The 24,286-nt window shown below is 40.9% G+C and overlaps 1 protein-coding gene across 14 annotated transcripts in view; it reads right to left on the bottom strand.

Moving 5' to 3' along the window:
• Positions 1 to 24,286, bottom strand: part of RAPGEF4 (Rap guanine nucleotide exchange factor 4) — a 296,774-nt gene that overhangs the window by 248,460 nt on the left and 24,028 nt on the right. For 3 of the 14 annotated variants that reach the window (XM_070580196.1, XM_070580188.1, XM_070580203.1), the window contains exon 1: positions 7,956 to 8,105. The exons of the other annotated variants lie outside the window; for them this stretch is intronic. The gene's annotated coding sequence lies outside the window, so the exon portion shown is untranslated. Of the gene's footprint in view, positions 1 to 7,955; positions 8,106 to 24,286 lie in introns of those variants that run through there. 14 annotated transcript variants of the gene reach the window in all.

Raw genomic sequence — 24,286 nt, 5'->3', positions numbered from 1 at the left:
AGCCAATGGGGTACACTTCATGGGAAGTGGTGTTGGCACCAGCAGGGAGTCACACCCAGCCACAGCAAGCAGCCACATGAACCCCACAGGTGGCCACAGCAGCATCAGCACTAGCCTGCAGGCCCAACGCAATGGCAGCATTTGAAAGACGATGGGAGGAATCACAAGGACCAGATGAGCTGGAAATTGATTGTTATGGTGGATTCTACTTATATCAGAAAAGAAATAAGTGGAGATTAGAATCCAACTTCCTTCAAGAAGGAAAGCAGCATCCCATTTTGTTTATTCTCCCCAGACCATATCCCATATTAGGAAGGCAGACCAGGGCAGCTGAAAAACATTTTTGGCCCACACTCCCCAGAAGAAACTCCAGAAGACTCACATTTCTTAAACATTGTATGTACTTCCACACGGTCCAAAACAGGCAGAAAAGAACTTCAAGATTTGTAACCAGACTGTGTGAGGTCAAGGGACAAAAGATACTCGGAAAGACAAAGTTAATTTGAGATAACCAGGACAAGTTTGAAACCTCTCTTCCTGACGTTTTCTTTGGGCACCCCCAAATTAGGTCCTACTAATGTCGCCCGTTGTTTAAGCATTTAAGCCACAGAAACAAGGGAAAGTAATATTTTACCTGTCTGCTTTTATTGGGTACTTGGTGGAGTAGGGAAAATTCCATTCAGCGATTAACCGACATCTTTACCATCCAATCTCGGAAATCTACCACCGCCGACAATCCTTCTGTTGCCCCTCTTCTCCTGTGAATCCATAATTTCCTAATGCCACCTAGACTCTCGCCTCTGGTAGACATCATGCCTGGCACTTCCTTTATAGACCCCACAGTACCCAGCGGAGGGCCAAACATGCAAGAAGTCCTTGGGCGTGATGTTTCACGGTGACCTCAAACTGAACTCGGCTTCTCTCCAGCACCTGCACCTGCACTTCCCTCACCACATCTGGGTCATTCTAACCTACTCAGCATTTCTCAAATCCACCGCCTCCTCTTAACCCCTACCACCGCTGCCTCAGTGGAGTGTGAATGAAGGGCACATGAAGCATGTGTAGCTGAACAGCACAGCAGTCCTTTCCTACGAGGCTGGAGAGCTTGGGTTCTAATAGTCGGCAGACATATTTTAAGCAGGATAGTGGTATGACCGGATGAGCATTTTGGAAAGATGACCTTGACTGAAAGTAGAGGCAGATGTGAGAGGAAAGACCAGCAGCCAAGAGAACAGTTAGGAGCCTCTTGCAGTAGTTCAAAATGATGATGCAGCTTTCTCTAATTATAACGCACTCTAGCTCCTTTCCACTCCCTTAATAACTGCGTACAGCTGGTCCCCTAAGTAAAAGGAAGTAAAAGCTCCAAGTTCAGAGAAGGTATTTTCCTTAGCATAACATCTGACACCGGGGCCCATTTTTTAAATAACTTTTTTAAAAACTTCACTTTTAAAACATGTTCAAATAACAACAGAAATAACCATTTACAAAAGAAGACACTGTGGTGGGCAGGATCCTAGGGTGACCCCCAATGATCCACAACTTGTATAATCCCCTTGAGTGTGGGCAGCAGCTATAATTTGCTTTTAGTCAATAGAACATGGCAAAGTGTGGAGATATCACTCCCATGATTATGTTATGATATATGGCAACAGTAAAGAGATTTTGCAGATATAATTTAGGTCCCTAATCAGTTGACTTTAACTTAATCAAAAGGAAGATTTTTTTCCCCAAGTGGGCCTGACCTAATCAAATGAGTCCTTTAAAGGACAGTGGAAGTAGGAGATTCTTTTGCTGGCCTTGAAGAAGGAAGCAACCATGTTGCAAGAGGGCCAACGTGGCAAGGAATATGTGAGACCCCTAGCTGGTAACCAGCAAGAAAACAGGAAACTCGGTTCTACAACTGCGGGGAACTGAATCGTATCAGCAACCATGTGAGCTGAGCAGTCCCCCAGCTCCAGAAGGGAACACAGACGAGTCAGCCCTCAAGACCCTGAGCAGATGGGGCTGGCCTGGTGGCACAGCGGTTAAGTTCGCACGTTCTGCTTCTTGGCTGCCCAGGGTTTGCTGGTTTGGATCCCGGGTGCGGACATGGCACTGCTTGGCAAAAGCCATGCTGTGGTAGGCATTCCACGTATAAAGCAGAGGAAGATGGGCATGAATGTTAGCTCAGGGCCAGTCTTCCTCAGCAAAAAGAGGAGGATTGGCAGTAGTTAGCTCAGGGGTAATCTTCCTCAAAAAAAAAAGAAAGAAAGAAAGAAAGAAATTATTTAAAAAAAAAAAAAAAAGGACCCTGAGTAGAGGATCCAGATAGACATGCTGAGGCTCCCACCCCTTGGAGATGGTGAGATGATAAATGTACGCTGTTCTGGGCCACTAAGTTTGTCGTAATTTGTTACACAACAATAGGAAACTAATACAGACACAAAGTTATTTTCTCACACTGACTCATTTCTTTATGAGCAGCTTAGGGTTCACTTCCTTCATGGAGCTTTTCCTTACAACGTTCTCTCTCTTCTCTGAAATCCAATTGATGACATTTCTTTTTGGCATCTTATCACATTGCTTCATTATTTCACATTTCATGCATGCAAATTTTGTCTCTTTGGAGATACCATCATTCATCTATCCATTCATTGGGTACATGCTATTTGGGTCTTATTTTTTATAAACCACTGATTCACTGTGTTCCTGCTTTGTTTTGTTTTGTTTTTTCTTCTTCTCGTGGTTCTTCAGCTCTTCCAGGATGAATTTCACAGTCCATCAACGAAAACTTTCTAAATCAGACAGCAAGGTCAGACAGAGATTAACCTATCTAAGTTAGCAAAAGGCACAAACCAAAAATATTTCTGATAAAATAAAATTCTTTTAAGTACTAGATAAATTGTAATGGTAAATAATGCCTGTCAGCAGTATCAAAAAAGATCATTTTATTAGAATGTGTTTATAATCTTGAAAGCAGTGGTTTTAACGCATAACTTTTTATCATATGTACCTTTCAAATTAATGGCATCCGAATAAACAAGACTTAACTTTGCAATATGAATTATCCAAATCTATGGAATGTTAAATGACTTTACACCAAACACATCCTCTTGCGAATGCACATTCATTTTACCTATCCATTCGGTAACATTGCTCTCCTACTGTACATTCGATACCTTCCCCTGAAAGAACAAAGATGAGCAAGACGCCGACCCTACCCCCAAGGAGCTCACAAACCAGTGGGGAAGGGAGCCACATCACGAAGATTAGAACACTATATAGCAAGCACTATAATGTGGGGACCCACAGTGTTCTGGGCTGGACATCATGTTACTGCACAAAGAATGAAAACATGTGAACTACCAAAATCAGGTGTATGAGGGAGAGCAAAGGCTCTGGATTCTGGGTGCTGCCCACGTGCATCATGCAATGTAAAAATCTAATATGCTCTTAAATCTTCATTCGTCAACTTGGGATCATCTAGGGACTAATTAACCAGTTTCTGGGTTAGTCAGAACTCAAAAGAATAACACATAAGCATTTGTGGGAAAAAATGTACAATAATAATAAAATCAGCAAAAACATCTCCCCTTAGATGACTTCTGTTGTCTGACTTTATGATAATCAATATTTGAAAATCCTTTGCCATGAGGAGGGCCACCCCCTCCTGTGTCTGCTGAGCGAATCCCTCAGTGCTAACTCCTACAGAAGCTCGGGGGACCTCCCCAGGCAGTGGACTCCAAAACCCAACAGAGAGACCTGTGCAGGTGCAGGAAGGAGGTGAAGAAGGGAGGGGAAAGGCGGAGGGGGAGGCAGGACTGCCTTCTGCCCAGTTGCCTTCCCATAATCATAAACAGGAAGCTCAGCCAGGAACTGGACAACAATAACCAACTAGACCAGTACTATCATCTTGCAGGAATGTATGTAATGCTTAATTTCCTCAACTACTCAACCTGTATTTTTTTTTAATTTCCAGATGTCTTTTGAAGATCAGTAAATGTATTTCAGAACATTGGGTATAATGTTAATGAAATACATTTGCATTAAAATGACTTTGCGGTTTGTTTTAACAGTAATAGCGTTATAAAGAGCTAGTTCCCTCCCCAAACGAACTGGTACATCCAAGATAATAATACATGTGAGCTCTATAAATTATAAAAGGCTACAAAAGCCATTATTATTACTGATACTGTCATCTCCATCATCATCATCATCAGCCACAAAGACCTTTTCAAAGAAGTATCTAATGAAAACAATGAATAAAGAGCTTAAAAACATACACTAGAATTCTTGTGTGCCTTTTGAAGGTTTTACAGATAGATGTGCATATATGTTTTTCTCGCTCTATTACAACGACAGTAAGATCTCAAACACTATACACTTGACAAATCTCGACCCTTTTGTAACACTATTAACTTTTCAAAGGGGTTTGAAAATTTTGATCATCACAGCCCTGTTAGATGAGGCAGGTATTATGAACGCTATTTTACAAGACAAAACATTCGACACAGAGGTTAGGTGAGTATTAGTATGCTAAAATCATGTGTATTTATAATGCCACTGATGACATGGATCTATCCAAAGTCTTTGAAACTCAAGATGTTTACCACTTATCACGTCATCATTTTAATTATAAGATTATTAATCACTTAGAATACTGAAATGTTTACTCTTTATTAATTACAAGTTTTCCCGACGATGTCAAAAAAATTCAGAAAGGTGTTGAAAATATATTCATTTAACCTGCAAATATTTACTGAGTATCTACATGAGAGGAGAATAAAGCACCTGGTGATGCAAAGAACACGGCTTCTTTGGTAAAATTGCGTCAGGGAGATTCATACACATACAGCAAATATCAAGGTGAAATGTGGTGAGAAGTACAATTAAAACAGGAAGGAAGGGGGGCCAGCTCGGTGGTGTGGTGGTTAGGTTCACGTACTTCACTTCAGCAGCTTGGGGTTCACAGGTTTGGATCCCAGGCGTGGACCAGCATGGCTCATCAAGCCACACTGTGGTGGCATCCCATATACAAAATAGAGGAAGATTGGCGCAGATGTTAACTCAGCGACAATCTTCCTCAAACAAAAGGAGGAAGATTGGCAACAGATGTTAGCTCAGGGCCAATCTTCCTCATACACACAGACACCAAAAAAGCAGGAAAGAAGGGAATAGGAATTCAGAAGAGGAACAGACATCACTTACGGATGAAAGTTCTACAAAGACTTCAAGAAGGCATTATTGCAAATTCTTCCTAAATCAGTTCTTTCTCATTTCTCTTTTTATGACTACAGTACTACCATCGTTTGGTCATTTAGTCCTAAAAATGTGATGTATCACTACGGCCCTCTCCCTAGAGACCTGCTCGGCTGACTCCTCTCCTACGAGCTTCCTACCCACCAACTTTCCACCCCACACACACACACACACGTGCACGCCTGTCTGTGTGCGCACAGATATGCACAAAGACACAAGTACACATACATGCATACACACACACACATATACAGAGATGCATACACACACACACAGAAACATACACACACACTAAGATTCTTTGTTGATCAAACTTTAGTCACGTTCCTGAACCTTCTCATAGGCCCATCTGGGTACTTTCTTGTAAGTTTTAGCAAGAACGCTGCTAAGTCAGTTTATCCAGAAGCCCCCTTCCTCGAAATCTAACCACCCTCCCGATCAGGTTCCTCATCCTCCCCCATCCCTCAGGTGATGTCTGGTAGCCCTCGCCTATCTTCAGCAAGAATCCCGTTAGGTCAGTTTAGCCAGAACCCCACTTAGCCCTGGTGTTTCTGTAACCACAAGCCCTCCAGGACCAGTTCAACTGACCCCATCTTATCAACAAAGGGATTAAGAATTGTCTTTCAGAAAATTCGCAAAGTCACGTAGCCAGAGCACGTACAGAAGAAGAAACCTGGACCTGAAAGGACCTCAGAGCCAAAGATTCTTCTCCACACAGAACCAAGGGACAGGGACACAACTGGAACTTAAAAAGTTGGACTCTCGTCAGAAGCAAGGGGTCCGTCATTCCAGAAGATCCAGCGTTAAAATTCCTTGCCCACCTCACCATGAAAGTTTAGAATCTCATCATAAAGGTTTAGAATCTCATCACACACGTTTAGAACCTCACCATAAATGCCTGAAGCCCACCAATCAAAACTTGTCCAGCCAGCATTTCCGCACGCCAGCCTCTTCTCCCTAACCTCTTACATTTCACCCCAAATCCTGAATCGAGGAGACAGATCTGAGGGCACACGCCCCCTGTCTCCCTGCAGATTGATCTCAGAGAATACAGCTGATTTCTCTCCCAAAAGCTGATGCCATAATTAATTGGCTCATTTATGCGCATCAGATAGCCTGATTTGGGGGGTTCGGGGAACCCCATTTTTGTGTGGTAACATTTCTTCTTAGTAATTTTCCATCCACTGACTGCCCCCCCAGCCTCCTGCTCCTTGGCTATAAATTTCCACTTGTCCATACTGTGTTCGGAGTTGAGCCCAATCTTTCCCCCACTGTAAAATCCTGTTTCAGTAGTCCCTATATCTATATCAATGGTCCTTAACAAAATCTGCCCTACCATCTTTAACAAGGGTCATTGAATTTTTTTTAACAACACATGCGCGCACGCACACACACACACACACGTACACATCCTTCAGTTCATTCAATTGCCAAAAATTCTCTCTTGGCTCTTGATTCTGCTTGTGTTCAGGGTGACTCAGAAAAATGCCCTTGATGGATCCTAAGACCCCAGGTGCAACTGCAGCGTCTTATCCTCACAGCTGAGTCTGACTGTAACAAAGCACACCAAGACCTCTGTGACCCTTCTAAAATATGGCCTGCACATCTGCCATCAGGGAGCAGAATACAGCCAGTCTGCAAATTCCTGGCCGACTGCCTCCCTGTTTAGAAATCATGCCTGCCTGCTTTTATGTCTCTATAACAGAGTGCAGAGAAAACTGCCCGTCAGGGTCCCAAATGAGAGAAGAGAGCTATGACTGGAGGTCACTGTGCACCACCATTTTCACCCTGAGCAGAGCAATAGGAGGGATAAGAACACCACCTCTCTTTTGCAGACAACCACTCCGTCATCTGTCCCATGGTGAGAGAGCTGTCAGCTCCGGGACCCAGGCTATCGGGAGAGTTGAAAAAGCCCACCTTCAAGCAGGGCAGGAATAGCCTGCTAATATCTAAATAATTCATAACTCTGCATTTGTTAGTGAACACAGAGAGAAAACCTTTTTGACTAGGCCCAGTGTGTTACAATTTGTCTCATTAAAATTAAAATGAAAATACAAAATCAAAGTACAGCCTTGCCCAATTTTAACAGACCCTTTCCAAAAATCTTCTCTGATTGTCCATGAGCATCTAAACCCAGCACAGCATCATCAGGCTGGGCATAAGTCTCTCCCCAACTCTCCCCCTGACCCCAGCCAATCTGGGATGCTCACTGGACCCCAAAAAGCACATAAAATAGGAGTCTATCATAACTTTCCCTAGGTAATACACTTGTTCTACCAGCATTAAGTTAAAAATAATTTCTTTTGGTTCCTTAAAATTTTAGAATGGCTTCTGGAATGACTCAGATAGCTGATGTTTCTTTAAAATGCTTCCGGATAAGGTTGAACTGATGGCTTTTTTTCCCCTCTATACAATATTCACCAGAGTAAGCAACGGCTCTCAAAAATCATTCCATAGTACTTAGGGCTAGACTCAAATTTGAGATGACCATTCAAAAATTGCCCCTGCTATACAACTAAATATTTGGAGAGCCCTAAGGGCCTGAGGTTGTGAGGATGAAAGAATGGGAATCTCTTGAGTCAGATCCTCTGATAATCTTCCTTTCTTAGCCCTCTCTGTTCCTGGATAACAAGAAGGAGACCCCTGAAGGAGGAAGGAAGTGAAAGAGAGGAAGTGTACCGAGGATGGGGGAAGAGGAGGAGAGGATATTACTTTACCTAGAACGGTGAGTCTCAATCTTTCATCCATGCCAACCCACCTGAGGCACAGGATACATGCCCACGAGTATCAGCAGAGAGAAGCACATTTTTAGCAGGGCATTTTGAAAATGCTTCCCCTCCTTGGATCAGCTGGTTGAAAATTTCTGGCTTTAAAAGAAAAGTGAGTATGATACTATAATGGTAGATACACATAATTATGTTTTTGTCCAAACCCATGGAATGTACAACACCAAGAGTGAACCCTAATGTTAACTACGTAGTTGGGGGGGATAATGATGTGTCAGAGTAGGTTCATCAGTAGTAACAAATATACCACTCTGGTGGGAGATGTTGACAGTGGGGGAGGCTGTGCATGCGTGGGACAAGGAGTGTATGGGAACTCTCTGTACTTTCCACTCAACTTTGCTGTGAACCTAAAACTGCTCTAAAAAAAATAGTCTATTTTAAAAAAGAGAGAGGGAAGTGGTTTATGAACTCACTATGTGGAATAAGGCTTGGGGCCTTTTACTTATTTGTTTATTTTATTTTAAACCCAGCTACTCATGGAAAACCTCTTGCATCTTGCTGTCTCTTCCAAGCACCCTTCTGTCCCTTTCTCCTCACCCCCTCTTACCTCTACCTCAGCACATGCTGTTGGTGCCCCTGCTGGTTACAACTTAAAGAAACCACAGAAAAGTGAGTAACGACGCTCAGTCAGAGACTTGAACTGAGAGTAGTATGTAAGTGTAGCATTGCAAAGTAAAGAGTGCTTGTCGGATTATTCACAACAGCCAAGAAATGGAAACAACCTAAATGTCCATCAACAGATGAATGGATAAAGAAAATGCGGTATATACATACAGTGGGATATTGTTCAGTCTTATTCAAAAATAAAGAAATCCTGCCATATGTGACAACATGGATGAACCTTGAGGACATTATGCTAAGAGAAATAAACCAGTCACTGAAGAACGAATACTGCACGATTCTACTCATACGAGACGTCTAAAAACGTCAAACTCGAGGCTGGCCCCGTGGCCAAGTGGTTAAGTTTGCGCGCTCCGCTGCAGGCGGCCCAGTGTTTCGTTGGTTCGAATCCTGGGCAGGGACATGGCACTGCTTATCAAACCACACTGAGGCAGCGTCCCACATGCCACAACTAGAAGGACCCACAACGAAGAATATACAGCTAGGTACTGGGGGGCTTTGGGGAGAAAAACGAAAAAATAAAAAAATCTTAAAATAGTCAAACTCATAGAAACAGAGAGTAGAATAGTGGTTGCCAGGGGCTGGAGAGAGTGGGAAATGGGGAGTTTCTGTGCAAGGGATATAAAGTTTCAGATATATAAGATGAGTAAGTTCTAGAGATGCACCGTACAACATTGTGCCTATAGTTAATAACACTGTATTGTGCACTCAAAAATGTGTTGAGGGAGATCTCTAAGTGCTCTTAACACAATTTTTAAAAATGGAATATTTATCAGAAGTCAAGAATATTGACACTTATTCCTGTCACTAACATTAAGTCACTGTGTGATCTGGAAAGTGTCTCCAGTAAAAGCCTCCTTAGGAATCAAGTATGCATTTTCATTCATTCATTCACTCCTTCAACAAATACTTACTGGGCACTTACAAGGAGCCAGGCCCTATTCTATGACATCATTGTAAGAATGCTGACCTGCTTGATGGATTTTTTAGAGAGCTAAAAATGGCAAAATACTATGAAAACATGTTGCAATAAACAACACTGAAATATACTAAAACATTGGCGGGTTTCAACACCCAACATAATTGGGTGATGAGTCTCCTCGTTCCTTTCCTAAGAGTCTTTGGTCATTAGAAGAATTCACCCTGTAAATGAATAGTGTCAATTTCAACAGATGCTACGAATATTGAAGTAGTTACATTTTTTATTTGTTTGTCTGTTTGTTTGTTTGGGTGAAGAAGGTTGTCCTTGAACTAACATCTCTGCCAATCTTCCTCTATTTTGTATGTGGGACGCCATCACAGCATGGCTTGACAAGAAGTGTGTAGGTCTGCACTAGGCATCCAAACCCATGAACCCCGGGCCACCGAAGCAGAGCATGCAAACTTAACCACTATGTCACCAGGCTGGCCCCTAGTTAAATGTTTTTAAAGTGTAGAAATACATAGTAAATAGGAGTGAATATTAGTACAAACCCATGGAGGGAAATTTGATACTATCTACCAAAAATTAGAATATTTTAATACAATAATTCCAATTACAAGACTTCTGCAGATATTCTTGCACACATGTAAAATTATGTACGTACAAGGTTATGAAATAAAACATTTAAATATGAATATAAATAATGATAAATCTACACAATGGAATAGTATGCAAACATTAGAAAGAATGAGAAAGCTCTATGGATATGAAATAATCCAAGGTATCACTCAATAAAAAATAAGGCTTAAAACACAGTGAATAATGTGCTGTCACTGACATGTGGCAGAGAGAAGAAATATATACATATATTTTTATAAATGCATGGAAGTTTGGACAAGAAACTGGAAACCAGTGTCAGTGGTGACCTTCAGGGAATGAACTAAGTGACTGAGGTACAAAAGAGGGAAAGAGACTTAATTTTTGCTGTTTACCCAGAATGAATATACACACAAAAATTATATAAAAATATTTCCAGAATCCAAACGCTTCTCATCCTTTGTACTCTTTCTGCCCTGAATCTGTGCCACCATCCTTTCTTCCCCAGGCCATGGCACTGGTCTCCTCTCAGCAGTACCTGCTTCCACCCTCGCCCTCTTAGAGTCACTTCTCCTAGAGGATCCAGAGCGATCCTTTTCAAATTTAAGTTGGATTATGTTGTGTCTCTGCTCTAAACTCTCCAGTGGCTCCCCGTTGCTCTCAGAGAAAAAAAACGAAGTCCCCACATAATCTGGCCCCCACGCCCCTCTCCAGTCACCTATTTCCTTTGGAACCTCATCTTCTACTATTTTCCTCTTACTCCCTCTTCTCTAGACACACAAGTGTCTTTGCTGCACCTTGAAGGCCTCTGCTCCACCTCCGAGACCACATGACAGCTATTCCTTCTGCCTGGGATGCTTTTTCCCCAGATATCTGCAAGACTCACCCCTCACCTACTGCAAGTTTGAGCACAAACTCTCTTCTCAAGGAAGCCTACCCAGACTCTCCTACTTAAAACCACAGTCCTCTCAGCAGCACCTGACCCATCTTTACCCAGCATCCTCTTTTTCCACAGCACTTAACACTTCCTAACATAATATTTATAATAATAAATAATTGACTTATTTATTTTGATGATTGCTTCCAGTAGAATGTAAGCTCCATAAAGGCAGGGATTTCTTCTGTTTGGATTACTGCTACATCTCCGCTACCTGGAACAGTGTCTGGCATAGAGTAGGTGCCCAATGAACGTTGTTGAAAGAATAAATATACTTTTGCGCCTTTTGCATTTGTACACATGAATGTATTATCATTAAAAGTTACTAACATTTCGAAGAAAATTCGAACATTACTTTTTGGTTAAGAAACAGCAAAATTTTTGCTGTTTTCTACCAGTCTTACAAAATCAGAGTAATAATGAATCCTCAGACTACCAGTGTTCTCAGTGAAAGAATACACAAAAAAAAACCACTTTGTCTTTCAATAACAGCTTATTTAGACACCAAGATTTCTTGTAGGATCCATTTATATTTTCCTTCAAGAGAGCTTGTTAGCCCATGCTAGTTTTCATAACTAATTTAGTAAATCTAAATGTTAAAAAATGTGACATTAAACTACTTATGTATTAAGCCTTTTCTGAAAGTAAAAACCATATGAGAACTGGAACCAATGCAGTTCTAAAGCTATATGTAGAAACAAGGAGGAACAGGTACCATTTTTTAAAGTGATGCACTCAAAGAAATCTATTCAACTAGGCCCAAATTAAAAATGGTTCTAAACTAGAATACATAATATAGCACCAGCAACCACAACAGGGTTCATTAATCCTGTGTGGAGATACTCAGACTGTTCCTATGGTAACTAATCTCTCCTGCTCCATAATACTCGTAATGGATATAAATATATTTAAATGGGGGGATGGGCCTGAATTTTATCTTAATTGGTAATTAACAGATAGGAAGAGAAAAACTGGTATGTAGACACATTGGGTCAAGACAGGTCTCTAGATTAGGGATGAGGTTATGGAAGCCTGAGTGTTCAGTCCTCATAAAGAACCAGAACTCAGGCAGAAGGACTGAATCACAGAAGAATTCCAGGGCTTCCAGCAAAGAATCCAAGCAAGGATAGGACAAAGAATTTAGCATGTCAACGTAGGCATCATTTTGACCTAGAACCAAAGGTTTTCAACTAGAATTTATCTCACCAGCTCATCAACCTGTTATTGAACCACACATATTAGCCAAGTGTCAGTGGAAACTCTACAGGCATCTTTAGTTCCCTAGCAAAATCATCTCTATGTTTGATGCTCCAGGTTGGTCACGTAAGCATTACGCAGAATGGCAATTTATATTTTCTTAAATAAAAGGAATCTTCTATTAATTAAAAAAAAAACTATTCTTTCAATATAAAAGATGGAGAACTTCCACTTCTGGCTATGATGGATAACTGGTGCCAGATTAACCCTCCCACAGTAAACAATTTAAAAATTGAACAAAATACATGAAGCAACTGCTTTCAGACATTGGATAACAGGTAACACAGGACTATGACCCCAGAAAGAAGGGAAACACAAGAGGTAATCCACACAATACCTTTGATGTTTTACCTGGAGATATTTTGTGGAACACAGGCAGGGAGGGAGAACACAAGCAAAGCATGGCAGTCTCAATGGGCTGGTGTGACAGTGATTCAAATTCAGGGATGGTAAGGTTGCTGTGATTTGCAGTGAAGTGAACCAGAAAGAAGGAGCGGTTCATAGAAAGAGCTCCAAAATTTGGCAGGGGTCTTCTTGAGCCATTGGCTACAAATGTGCAGACCAATACTTATGAAGAGGGCTGGCAGACAACAGTTCCTGGGGGGTGTTACTGAATGGAAATTCTAGAGGACGCACAGTGCTGAGAGATATAGCAGCTCTGACAGCCAGAGCAGACAGAGCTCACTGATTACCCTGGACATTAACTGAGACTCCAAAATGACCACTCTAGCCTAAGACCTAGACCTACCCTAACAAGGCTTAAAAATAAGCCTCAATAAAAGCAGGCTGATTCGCCAGTAAGTTAACTGTCTATGAAACAGAAGCTGACATTCTTTAAAGAAAGAAACAATATTAAGATTCTCAATATCATAGCTTTACAATGTCTAGCACGTAACCAGAAATTACTGCATATGCAGAAAAACACAGTAAAATATAACTCATAACCCCCCAAAAAAGCAAATAGAAACAGACCCAGAGATAACAGATGTTGAAAATACCAAACAAGGACTTTATAACAGCTATTATAAATATGTTTAAAGATTTAAAAGAAAAGATTAGCATAATTTGTGAAAAGATGGAGAATATCAGTAGAGAAATAGATACCATAAAAAAAGAAGTAAACGAAAATTCTAAAACGGAAAAATACAAAATAAGAAGAGAAAAAAATTCACTGGATGCGTTTAAGACTAGATTGGGCACTACAGAAAAAAAGATCCCTGAACCTTAAGGCAGGCAGTTGAAATTATCCAAACTAAAGCACAGAGAGAAAAAAGGATAAAAAATAAAATGAACAGAGGTTCAGTGACCTATGAGACAATATCAAAAAAGTTTAGTCTACATATAATTAAAGTCTCAGGAGAAGAGAGAGAAAATGAAGAAGAAAAACATATTTTAAGAAATAATGGCTGAAATGTTTTGACTAAAAAGGCAGTAAAAGACTCCAAAGAATCTAAAATGTTATAAAGCAAAATTTCTGCTTTGAGTATGGTGGATTAAAGATGGTCAAAAATGCTTTGTCATTATCTCCATCAAGAAGTGGGACTTCTTGGGGCCTGCCCAGTGACACAGCAGTTAAGTGCACACGTTCCACTTTGGCAGCCCAGGGTTTGCTGGTTCGGATCCCGGGTGCGGACATGGCACCACTTGTCACGCCATGCTGTGGTAGGCATCCCACATATAAAGTGGAGGAAGATGGGCACAGATGTTAGCTCAGGGCCAGTCTTCCTCAGTAAAAAGAGGAGGATTGGCAGTAGATGTTAGCTCAGGGCTAACCTTCCTCAAAAAAAAAAAAAGAAGTGGGACTTCTTAAGACTTTTACTGTTTGCAGATGACATGATTCTACATATAGAAAATCATAAAGAATCCACCAGAAAACTATTAGAAATAATCAACAACTACAGCAAAGTTGCAGGATACAAAATCAACTTACAAAAATCAGTTGCATCTCTATACACAAATAACGAACTAGCAGAAAGAGAATCAGGAATACAATCCCATTTACAATCACAACAAAAAGAATAAAATATCTAGGAATAAATTTAACCAAGGGTCTATACACTGAAAACTATAAGATATTATTGAAAGAAATTGCAAATGACTTAAAGAAATGGAAAGATATTCCATGCTCATGGATTGGAAGAATAAATATAGTTAAGATGCCCATATTACCTGAAGCAATCTACAGATTCAATGCAATCCCATTCAGAATCCCAATGACACTCTTTACAGAAATAGAACAAAGAATCCTATAATTTATATGGAACAAGAAAAGACCCTGAATAGCCAAAGCAATCCTGAGAAAAAAGAACAAAGCTGGAGGCATCACAATCCCTGACTTCAAAATATACTACAAAGCTATAATAATCAAAACAGCATGGTACTGGTACAAAAACAGACACACAGATCAATGGAACAGAACTAAAAGCCCAGAAATAAAACTATACATCAATGGACAGCTAATCTTTGACAAAGGAGCAAAGAACATACAACAGAGAAAGGAAAGTCTCTTCAGTAAATGGCGTTGGGAAAACTGGACAGCCACATGCAAAAGAATGAAAGTACACCATTATCTTACACTGTACACAAAAAGTAACTCTAAGCAGTATCTTTTCAAATACCATGTCTACTCAGGCAAGGGAAACAAAAGAAAAAATAAACAAATGAGATTGCATCAGACTAAAAAGCTTCTGCAAGGCAAAGGAAACCAAGAACAAAATGCAAAGACAACCCCAACTGGGAGGAAATATTTGCAAATTACATATCCAACAAGGGATTAATGTGCAAAATATATAAAGAACTCATACAACTCAACAGAAAAACAAACAACCTGATCAAAAAATGGGCAGACAATATGAACAGACATTTTTCCAAAGAAGATATACAGATGGCCAAAAAGCACATGAAAGGATGTTCAACATCACTAATTATTAGGGAGATGCAAATCAAAACTACAATGAGGTATCACCTCATGCTGGTCAGAATGGCTATAATTAGCAAGACAAGAAATAACAAATGTTGGAGAGGATGTAGAGAAAATGGAACCCTCATACACTGCTGGTGGGGATGAAAACTGGTGCAGCCACTGTGGAAAACAGTACAGAGATTTCTCAAAAAATTAAAAATAGAAATACCAGTGGCCAGTCCAGTGGTGTAGTGGTTAAGTTCATGTGCTCCACTTTGGTGGCCTGGGGTTCACAGGTTCAGATCCCGGGCGTGGACCTACACACCACTCGTTAAGCCATGCTGCGGCGGCATCCCACATACAAAATAGAGGAAGATTGGCACAGATGTTAGCTCAGCAACAATCTTCCTCAAGCAAAAAGAGGAAGATTGGCAACAGATATTAGCTCAGGGCCAATTTTCCTCACCAAAAAAACCCAAAAACGTACAATCCAGCTATCTTACTACTGGTTATCTATCCAGAGCACAAGAAATTAACAATTCAAAGGGATTTATGCATCCCTATGTTAACTGTAGCATCATTCACAATAGCCAAGATGTGGAAGCAACCCAAGTGCCCATTAACTGATGAACGGATAAAGAAAATGTGGTATATATACACAATGGAGTACTACTCAGCCATAAAAAAGACAAAACCATCCCACTTACAACATGGATGGACCTTGAGGGTATTATATTAACCGAAATAAGCCAGACAAAGACAAACACTGTATGATTTCTCTCACATGTGGAAGGTAAACAAATACACAGATAAGGAGAACAGATTAGTAGTTACCAGAGGTGATGGGGGTTGGGGGGGAGGGTGAAAGGGGTAAAGGGGCCCATACATATGGTGACATAAAAACTAGACTATTGGGGGTGAGCAGGATGCAGTCTATACAGAAACTGTTATATAATAATGTACCCTTGAAATTACACCATGTTATGAACCAATACGACCTCAATTAAATAATTAAATTTAAAAAAAAAGAAGTGGGACTTATTTCCCTTCCTCATGAATCTAGGCTGGCCCTGTGACCAACAGAATGTAGTGAAAGTGACACTATGTGACTTATGTTCAGCACTGCCACTAACAAGCTATACTACCTTGAGCAAGTTGCTTAACTCCCCTGGGCCTTGGCTTCCTCCTATCCAAAAGGGAGCCATGGGGCTAAATTCTCTCTGAGATCCTGTCCATCTTTAGGAAAGTTTCTGTTCTAAGAGAAGTTATATATTCAGCCAATAAACAAATAATAAATAAAAATAAGTCAAGATGCTACGTCAAAGTGTTACCATATAATTACTCGGCAGTTCAGCATCTGAGTATCTTAACCAAAATGGGACAAGGTCGACCAGATGTACTGCTAAGTCAAAACACACCCAGGAACTTGGTTGGAATGATGTTCTCCGTACTGTATAGCTGGCTACGGCCTACAAACAAAAGATTATATCACACAGGGTCCTATCAGCTAAAGATGACTGGTAAACTAAAGATCACCCAGGGCATGGTAGGATGCATTTCTTACAGATATTCTCCCATTTTCTTCTCTGTCACAGTGCCCAGGCTTCAACAGTGAGTAGACTATTAAATAAATCTAGAGTTGGCTAGTACAGAAAACATTGAATATGATTTTTGATAAATTTTGTTCGGCTAAAACCTTTTGTCATACCCACCAAGACTAAGACACCTCATTTCCATGTTCCTACACTATAAATGCCAGAGAAAACAGATGCCTTGAATTTCATTCTTTTTGGAAACAGCTTCTGGTACCCCTTCAGAGTGCAACGTGGCAAGAGCAGTCCTCACCGACACAAATTTCCAGCGCGCCTCACTGCAGAGAATGAAACGCCCCGGGCGGCAACACGATCTGTGCCAAGGACATATGGCAGGGATTATGACTAGTCAGGGATGAAGATTCGATCTGACAGCCCTCCTTCTTACTGTTAGTCATTTTGGTTTTCAAAGTGATCAGAATCAATAGTCCAAGCCAGGTAGGCTGGTGTATAGAAAGCTGATTTAATAAAAAGAAAGCTGGCCTTGCATATAGTGTCAGGCAAGGTTTGAATCATTGCTTCCAGCAATGATGACTACCCAGGCAATACGATGCCTCGCGATAGAGTCCCCAGTGGGCCAGTGGCTGGCCAAAGCCAACATCAGAAAGGGACCTTGGTACAGTCATATACGGTCCCTTTAGTAAATAGGTACTGTGACTCTGCATCCACATCAAAGACACAGCTCCAGTTTGAGAGATTATAACAGACTTCCTAAATGCTAGAAGCTGGCCACCTCTTCTAGTCCTGCTGTGAGGAATAGGGAGCCACTCCTCAGGGCCAGCAGGAATCAGATGCTCACACCATCCCAGTCCCAAGGCTCTGAGCAAGCAAAACAGGAAATACCTTCATCCCACAGCTTTTCTTCACCAGAGATAAAGGGCATCAGAATTTGGAATTTCAGTCTCCTACTTCTCTCATTCAACAAATCTGTTACCTGTCTACCAAGTTCAAAGCACAATGAAAAGTTCTTTGAGTTACAGGAAGAATAAGACTTTGATTCTGACCTAAAACAACTTGCAATCTATAAGGGGATCTAAGATCTCTGTCTACATGACAATAGTACAAGGATGGAAGCAGTCATATGGGTCCATATAAAGGTACACAGAGGTCCATATTACAACTCCGGTGGGGGGGAGGGGGGGGTCAGAGCTGGATGAGGTAAGAATGAGTAAAGAAGGCTTCACAGAGAACTTTTTCCCTCCAATTCTCAGCTTTTCACAGCATTTTAGATGAAATTTGAATTGGGTCATGGAGAGTGGGCAGAAACTGTATAAGCATAAACAGAGAGGGGAAAGTTTCCAGGCAACAAGACGGTAAAGCATGAGCAAAGGCAGGGAGGTAGGAAACTACAGGCCATGAGTAGCCAGTAGTTCCAATGGTTACTCAAAGAGGAAAACTGAGAAATAAGACTGGGATTCTATGAGGGCAGGGCTGGAACGCCAGCCAGTGACAGAACAGACATTATTCCGCTAATCATGGGGGCCAGCAGAGATTTTAAGGGGACTGAAAAAATCAGAGCCATCATTTTGGAAAATTAGTCTTCTAACAGGAAATGAACTAGAGGAGAAAGGGACAAAAAGTATAGAGACTAATTAGGACAGAGCTTTAGGGCTCCATATGTCATACCTTTCAAAATATCACGCAGCCTTCATTTCCATGACACTTAAAAAAGTATCCACATGCTCATTCAGGGGTGGCAATAATCATACTTTCTTCTTCTCTCTCCAGTGCCCTCTTAGAAGTAGTGTGACACTAAGCCCAGCTTTTCCTGGGACAGTCATGGCTTATCCTACAGTCCCAGTGAAATTATTAATAGTGCCACCATTCACAAAAGTATCCTGGTTTGGACAATAAATTATCCACGTGCCAGGCTGAAGCTGTCTCCTTCCACGTCTCTGTGAGAGCTCTCCCGGACATCAGGGATACGGAATCAGTGCGGACAATTCACAGTCCGCTCCCCTCACTCGCTGTGTGGTGATCATGCAGCCAGTTTGTCTCTCTCTCTACGTCATCAGGTAATCCCCATTCTTCTGGCTTTAGAGCTTCTGCTCTCTTGTTCTCCAGCTCCAGGATAGCGGGGCAGAGCAAGACGCAGCTCTGATGGAGAAGGTAGCTGGTGTTGGAGAGTCGGGGTCAGTTTGGGACAGCAGGGGAGGTGCAGGAAGAGGATACAGGATTCTCAATGCTGGGGCAGGGAGAGACGAAGGACAGGGGCCCTCCAGCTTTCGATGAGTAAGATTCTCGACCTTTCTCTCTTCTCATCTGCAAGTGTCAGTGGGTGTGTGAAGATGATGAAAGGGTACATGCAATGAAGGAAACTAAAAATGTAGCTTGACTGCATTTAATTATAGTCATTTATTTGAACATCAAAGGAACCATTTTTCCCTAATTACAATGCTGTCCAGGAACAAATATGTAAATCATGAAAGTACCTGATCAGTTTTCTTGTGTCTTTATTTGATTATAACAGTAAACTGTCTATATGCGTTCATAATTATGGTTGGTTACTTACATGGCATGATCATTTGTTTACATTATTGATTTCTTCTAATAGTAATAAATCATCTTATACAGGAAAAGATCTGGATTTTTCAGGCACCTGTGAACTCTTATGAGAAAGAAAATGCTAAGCCAACAGGAATGATCTTTAAAACCAAAGTAAATTTGCAAAAAGTGGCACTAAATTGCTTGGTGGGCCAAGATTACTAAATGAGGAGAACAATCCAGCCATTTAGATGGAATTCAACCTAACGAGTTTAGTCCAAGAAAGAGATCAAAGAGTGGATACTGACATTTCCTGGAAACCTGGGTGCTGAGCAGACTCAGAAAGCAGGTGCTTACAAATAATTAGTAATCCTGGGTTTACAACAAAACTAGTACAAATAGATAAAGAACACAAAATGTTTGATAGGAAAATAAACTTGACTCTTCCCCTAGACTATGGCAACTTTAGTGCTGGGAACACATCTGACAATTTGGTTACCTACCACAGTGTCTGGCACACAGTAGGTGCTTGGTTATTCACATATTCATTCAATAAACATACTATATACTTAATAAATCACTGATTAAATTCATTAAATTCATTTCATAATTCATTTTTACTCTAAGTATGTTTATTTTTATTCTTTGAATTCGAAAATTCTCTTTGAATCAGTGCCCAGTTTCAACAGTTATTACTTTCTACTGGATGGACAGCTTTTTATTTTTCCTTGAGAAACAGACATTTTTCTTCATAGATTAAATGTGGACTTTTATTTAACCTCCACTGAAGTCTACTCTATTGTTCTCAATATAACAACTGTATCCACTCTCCATATTGTTAGGAATTTACTTACTTGTAGGTGCATGTAAATTAACAGTTTAAAAATAACACTTAAAATGTCTTTAAAATAACACTTAGGACAGTTTTTCCTCCCTTAATTATAGAAATGCATTTGGGGAAAATATTAGGGGAAAAAATCACCCACAATTATAACCTCCTCAAATAACCTCGATTCACTCTACGTCTTTCCAATCTTTATCTAGCAAGCTGGCTCGCTAAAATCTAAAACGTGTTTTATTTTTCAAAAGCTGTACCTAACAATATGCGTTATTTTGTAACAAATGAATGTTTTACATTTCAGCCTAGAACAGTGCTTCCCAACCTTTTTTAAATTCTTGGCATTCGTAGAAAATTAGTGGGATAAACTGACGCATGTCCCCAAGCCACCGCTGAAGCTGAAGCCACTCCGAAGGCTGAGGGAATCAGTGTCTCAAGCTTCACAACAGTGCACTTCAGTTAGGAAGTTCTGACCTAGAGAACCGGCTGTGTAAGTGTGACTGCTCAGGAACCAACCAGGGAAGTTTATTTCCTAAATCCACAGAACAAGAGATGTCAACATTCTTCAACTTAACATCCATCCAATATAGCGCCTAGTGAATGTCACCAAGTTATATGCTATATAGATACACGTGAACAGGAGGCACTCCCTCTCCTCAAGCTGCGTACATTCAAATGAGAAAGACCCTGAGGAAAACAACTATAACAACCTGATAAGCGCTGTTTGGGGAAGTTACAGTAAAAATAGCAGCCGGCATTTATTCTGTTCTTATTAGCAGCCAATCAATGTACTTGCTTTATGTATATTAACTCATTTAATCCTCACAATACCCTTATAAGGTAGGTATTATTACCCTGCAGATGGAGCTTGGAGATGTTGAACAACTTTCCCTCAATCTCACAGCCAGTGGGGGAGCCCAGAGCTGGAAGCTGGCCCACTGACTGCAGTCTTAGCCACCATACTTTTACCCAGGGCCATCCAGAGATGTGTGACTGCCCAGGCAGGCTGATCCCTGGGAGCCACTGCAAACATTCTCTGACTATTGGTTCGCAGTGTACTTAGCAGAGAGGCTGAGTACAGTGTAGGGAAGACAAAGGAGGAGGACCAGGCAGGGGCAGCCCTCAGCCACGGCCCAGATTTGCATATCTTGCTCAACAAACAAACAAACAAACAAAAGTGGCTGCGCATACACACACCACCACCAAAACCAACAAACACTAAGCCTGCATCTAATTAGTGGCCCCCTCTTTAGAAGGGAGTTAAACCAGCGGTGGTGAGTCATGAGCACCTTATTAATCCACTCTCTCAGCACTTTATTAAAGTGGATCTCCCATCCCTAAAAAGTGTTCTTTGTGTGAACAAGCTGGTAAGCCAAGAGTTGCCAGATTTTGCGAATACAAATACAGGATACCCACTCAAATCTGAATTTCAGATAAATGTTGAATAATTTTCAGTCTATTTTATCTGGGAAACCTAGGTAAAGCCAATTTTCCCCCGTCTATTTCTGTTGATGTTTTAGAAGCTCTTATAGATTGGTGCCCCAAGGCCATCGCCTTGATGGCTCACGGCTTAGCCCAGCTCCGGTTCTGCCTGCTCCGTGATACAAAATCGGCTCTACGTTTCCACGTAGGAGATGGAAACGGTGATGCAGAGCCTGTGTACCTCATTGTTCTGTTCATTCTGCTCAGGGCGCATGCTCATCACCCCGATGGTATTCAGTGCTGTGAGAAAATGCAAGGAGAGCCGCAGGATAAACAGGAAGCTTCTACTCAGGGAATCAGTTTTACCAGAAGATTTTTGAGAAGAAAAGTTCTGTATTGTTTAATTTTTTAAAGAATTTATCATATGGATGTGCAGTAGATTTCTGGTTTTCCATCTTGGCCCACTACAAGTTTTTTCATGCAAACCAGGAGGCCATAAATATTTTTATGCACAGTAAAAGTACTGCCCGTTGGTACTTTGGCGTTACACGGGGATCCCCAGAATCAGCCCTGCATGCAAAAACAGTAAGCAACGTCTCTGGCGAGAAGGGCTAACGTCACCAGCGCCCACGGCTGGCACTCTTCCGCCTGAGTGTTCACGCCAGGAAGTGTGAATTCTGGATGAATCTATAGAACCTTTTCTTTTTTTTCCTTTTGGCTGCAAAAAATATACTGGCTCCCACAAACTAGTGCCACTTCCTATTGGAGTTGCTAAAAAATGTTTTTTTATAAATAGTTCCATTTTCCGTTTTAGTGAGTATCTCTAACATAACATCAACCAAAATGAAGAGCCTTTTTAATGATAGATGTATTTTTTCCCCACTACATTTTACAATGGCAATGCATTTCTTGTATGAATGACTGTCTGTCGGCACATTTGTTCTTTCAATGACCTTGAGCTCCCTGACTTTGATAGCTCCCAAGATTTCACCTGTTAGAGATCTGGACCTGTCTCTGCACACACAGTGCATACATTTTGTCAATAAACTCAGGCATCCAAACAACAGGAATCACTGAAAACCGTGGCACCTAGTGTCACCTTTGAAGCTTTCCACAATGAACTCGACAGGGAGGATGCTGGCAGACCCAGACCGCAGGCAGTGTGGTACACACAGAAATAGATCTAAAAAGGACTGGATGTGTTTGTGTTTATTTCAGATAGAGGTTTTTATCTTTGTGGAGATACAAATAAGTCCAAATCTTTTTATATCTTGGGTAGGAAAATGATGAGCTATAACTGTACAAAACTATGACTTTTACGACATTCAAAAGCCAATTATGCACATTTTGAAGGAAAGTTGCCAGAATTTTTTGCAGCTAAGGACATCAGACTTGGCTAGAAGCAAGACAATCAAAAAGAAAACCAACAAGAAAATGGGGAAACTACTGGTAGCTTTCCTCGAGGATGGTTTCAGAATTATCTTGGAAAGTAAAACTCATAGGATAGAAGAAAATGTGGTAAAAACACTGCTCAATAGCTATGTCCAAATCTTTTTTTGGCCAATAAAGGGGCAGACGAGCTGAAAAGATACTCCCATCAAAGAATTCCATCAAATAATAAATTGTACTGTGTTCGAAAGGCATGGCTGAACTGGCTGAAAGACAGAGGTTAACATGATTCTTTATCAAGCAGTTGGATAAAAGCAGGAATATAAATGATTCCCCCAGATATGTATAATGGTATAAACATAGAGTCACACGGATAGTAACTGAGGGTTAAAAACAAACACAAGAACAAACAAAATCTGGTTATGAATTTTCAACAGCACACATCTTAACAAGAGAATAAGAACAGAACTGTGAAGAAGCCTGAAGGTCGGCAGGGCTGGGCTGGAGAGTCAGACTTGGGAATCGTCGGCAGACGCATGTCAGTGGAACCCATGAGGAAGATGAGATTGTGCAGGGAGAGAAAGTTGCCTAATAAGAAAAAGAAGCGGAAAATGCAATCCTATGTAATACTTTTTCCTTTCTGCTTTCTCAGAAAACAAAGACAACAAATTGTTGTTGCCAACTTTCTTTCTTTCTTTTTTTTTTGAGGAAGATTAGCCCTGAGCTAACATTTATGCCCATCTTCCTCTATTTTATATGTGGGATGCCTGCCACAGCATGGCTTGATAAGTGATGCACAGGTCTGTGCCCGGGATCCAAACTGGCGAACCCCAGGCAGCTAAAGCAGAGTGTGTGAACTTAACCGATACACCACCAGGCCAGCTCCCTCAACTTTCTTTTTTTAATTTCAGCACTTTAGAAATAAGGGTCCATATACATGGAAGGTGCAAGAATTTTTTAAATTTTATCTCAAAGTCAGCTATCAATGAATTTCAAACACAAACTGGAAAATGGAGAAAGAGAATGCAATAATCAGCGATAAGAAGTTTGAAACACTAAAGAAAGAAATTACTAAAAAAAGACAAGGCACACACACATAGGCACTAGCATGAAGACAGAGAATGAGTCAGTACTGGCCAGAGAAGAGTTCGAAGACACAAAGTGCTGAAAGCTGAGGGCGGAGGGTTCTGCAGGACTGAACGATCAACAGGTCGAACGCTACAGAGATAATGTAACATAAGGACTAAACAGGTGACCTGGATTTAGCAATAACTAGCTCACAGGTAACCTCTGCCAGAGCG

The sequence above is a fragment of the Equus przewalskii genome, chromosome 17 (genome assembly GCF_037783145.1).
Source record: "Equus przewalskii isolate Varuska chromosome 17, EquPr2, whole genome shotgun sequence".
NCBI classification, from domain to species: domain Eukaryota; kingdom Metazoa; phylum Chordata; class Mammalia; order Perissodactyla; family Equidae; genus Equus; species Equus przewalskii.
This window is presented reverse-complemented; position numbering and strand designations above follow the sequence as displayed.